Genomic DNA, 3,452 nt, shown 5'->3' on the forward strand with positions numbered 1-3,452 from the left:
ACCTCACTCCCTTAAATCAACTAGTCTCATGGCTGAGGGGCCATTCTCCCTGGGACATGGGGGCTGAATGGATGAGCTGGAGGCTGTGTTCCTGAACAGACAGGCACCCTTGGCAGTGGGCCTCCCGGGAAGCCGCACCCTCATGTGAATGAGAGAAAACGTCTCACACTAAAGCTAGCCCCCCTCCTTCACCCCCCACCAAACCTGCATCTTTCAACTACCTCAGCCAGGGATTCCACACTGAGAGGTGGTTGCTTCTCACGCTTGTTCCAAATGTCTCTCTCCTGTTCTTCCCGGGTCTGCCATATTGTAAGAAATCTATGAAGAAGATTAACCTCTCCTCTGCCCAGAGATAGTTTTAAAATCTTTGGTTTAGGATTAGCCCCTGTGCTGCCCCAGAGCCTGTTTCCTCCATCCCCTGTCCAGCTGTGTATCATGGGATGTTGACATGGCTGCTTTCCCAGGCTCCCCTGTCAGCGGACTTCCCTTGGGTTTCGTCAAAGAGAGACACTGGAGGGAGACTGAAGGCAAGAAGGGAGAAGCCTGTGCATTTCCCTCCTTTTCCCTTTGCCTTGAGTTGATTGAGTGCTTGGCAGAGGCTGCAAGTGTCGCAGCCCCAGCTCCTCAATGATTGACTCACTGTGGTTTTCAGCCTCTGTTGGGTGACCCCAGCCCCCAGCTCAGGTGACTCTGGCTTTTCTTTGTCCCTCCAGCTGAAGGATGACAGTAGTTTCCTTTGCACTCATCTCTAGGGTATCTTACCATCCTCTGTTTTCTTCCCAGCCTCTTTGATCATATAGAATACCAATAAGTGTTATGGAATACCCTGTATGAATACTTGAAGGGCTTGCTGTTTCTTGTTTAAATCTCTCCTAATCGAGTTGCTAAAAACCATGCTTCAGCCATCTTTCTCCTTCATATATGTATAAGCACCACAGAAACACATTCCCCTTCATTTTCTTTAGCACCTCCTGAAGGAGACAGAATTCATTCACTCATTTCTTCATTCAGTCAATGAATATTTGGTGAGGTGTTACCTAACACCCTAGCCAAGTCCTGTGCTACAGGATAGAGCAATGAACAAAACAGGTAATGTTTTTGACCTTGTAGAGCTCACAGCTCTGTGGGCAAGCCTCATACCCCTAGAATAAAGTGTATTGAGAGTGAGACACTATTGTAACACCCAGTCCTGGGAGACAGACAGACTTGGGTTTATATCTCAGTCCTGCAAATTACTGGAGGTTACATGAACATGGGCACGGTGTTTTGCCTTCCTATGTGCCAGTTTCCTCTTCTTTAAAAGAGCACTCAGTTATCCAGTTCATGCCCGTCCAGCCTCTTTATGTGTTCAGTGAGGATTCTGATGCTACTAACTTCATGGGGTTGCTCATGATTAAACATGTTCCTATTAGAGAAAGAGACAGATTCCCTGAAAACAAACTCACACTGAAGATTTATTTCTAAAAGCAGTTTCCAGGGGATCCTACATTCACCATTGCTGAGATGCAGGTTGGAAAGTTGAGGTGAGGCTAGACACTCAATAAGAAGGGGTGAAGTTCAAAGCGTGGATAGAGACAGCTGCTGGGAGGAGCTCCCGACAAACTTAGGATCACACCATGGCAGTTTCTTCTGGCAGCCAATCTGTAGCCACGCTGGTCTGCCTGCAAGTGGAGGTGGGGGCCCTTCTTTCCTCTTTGCTTGTCAAGATGTCACCCCCTCAGGGAAGGACTCCCTGATTTCTCATCCAGGCTAGGTCTCCCCGATTCATGTTCTCTATTTTCCTTGTGATCGTTGTGATCACGGCCACCACCGCCGCCATCATCATCACATCATTGCTAACGCTTGTGAAACGGAGCACCCCGCCATGTTCCAAACGTTATGCTGTGACGTCCCACGGCAGAGTCTGGGAAGCTGCTCGGCCCGGTGCTATTGTGATTAAGGAGTGTGTGCATGTATGTGCATGGGCAGAATAAGTAAGTCAAGGCAGGACATTTCAAATCATCAAACACTCGAAGTGAAAGTATGCTGACTGTGAATTTACTATTAATTGTGTTGTAAGGTTTTGAAAATTCCGATTCCATGTGAGTCAGAGATACACATGTATTGGTCATCATCAGGGTTCAAAGACCTGGATTCATCACTTGTTCTTTGTTCTCATTCTCGAGGCTGCAGATGGAAAGGCTCACGGTGCATTCCCTGCCGCCCGGGACCCATTTTCCTGCCAGCCCCTTGTCTCCGCTGCTTGGCCACACGCTGGTCCTTCTGGTGGCTCTGTTACTTCTTTAGATCCAGACTTAAATGAATCATTTACTTACATTTCACTCACGATTTTTAATCATCCTACCAACGATAGTCTAATACCATTAAATACTTGCAAAATCTAATAAAAATCAGTCTTAACCTCATTGGAATCTCATTAAGAATAGGGCTGTTCTTTTTGCTAAATTGTTGGACATTATTTTATCTGGGTTTGTTTTGTTCACATTGTCCAGGCGAGCAGGTGGATGGATGGAATCCTAGAGCGTGGGTTCGCACCCTCAAAAATTCTTTTATCCCCTTTCTTGAGTTTACAGATGAAGACACTATAGTCTAAAACAGGGAGAGGACTTTTCCAAAGTCTCACATGAAACTTGTGGCCATTAAGGACCAGAACTCAGGCCTCCTGCCTTGGAGTCTAACATCTCCCCTCCAAGAGCTGGGCTTTGAGCCCAGGAACTGATTTATGGATTTGAGGAGTCTATCGGCTGTTGAGCAATTACTAGCTGATCAGCCAAGCACTGTTTCACTGAACACATCTGGAGCTCGGAATGGACACCAGCAGGGTTAGGAGATGAGAAGAAACTGACTGAAAATCCTCCAGGGTGAGGTTCACATGGGGGCGATGAGTGGTAGTCTCCTTAAAAGTCACACCGCTCACCCCTTCTTTTCCACATCAGCGCAAGGGTGGCATGTCTTCTGGTCCCGCGCAGTCCCACGGGGCAGGTATTGACAAAGGCCTCCCGTGGCCCCAGTACTGAGACAGGCAGGAGCTGTTTGTCCACCCTGATGAACAACATCTCCAATAAAAGGACTCATTTGGTAGGATTGAGTAGTTCACAGACAAAGAAACAAGGGGAGAAGGCTCAGGCAGGAAGCCTTTTATGATTTATCAATGCACAAATACTGGCATCTCTCTCTCCCTTGAAAAGAAAAAAAAAAACAACAACCCAGTGCTAATATTAATAATTATGCCAGCTTTAGTATAGCACTTTGCGGTTTACGATGTGCTTTTGAATGCATTATCTTATCGCATCGGTGGGAGATTGGGGAAGGGGAGAGCAAGGGGGCTGGCACTTCTGGGGAATCAGCGGCGTTTGTTTCCCTGGGGGTCCAGCCTGGCTTAGTGGGTGGGTGCTGCCATTGAAGTTATCTTGCTGTGAATGTCCCATGTGGGACGACGCACTGAGCTGCTG

This window comes from Panthera pardus, unplaced genomic scaffold, assembly GCF_024362965.1.
Source record: "Panthera pardus isolate Hobbes unplaced genomic scaffold, ASM2436296v1 HiC_scaffold_26, whole genome shotgun sequence".
Classification (NCBI taxonomy): domain Eukaryota; kingdom Metazoa; phylum Chordata; class Mammalia; order Carnivora; family Felidae; genus Panthera; species Panthera pardus.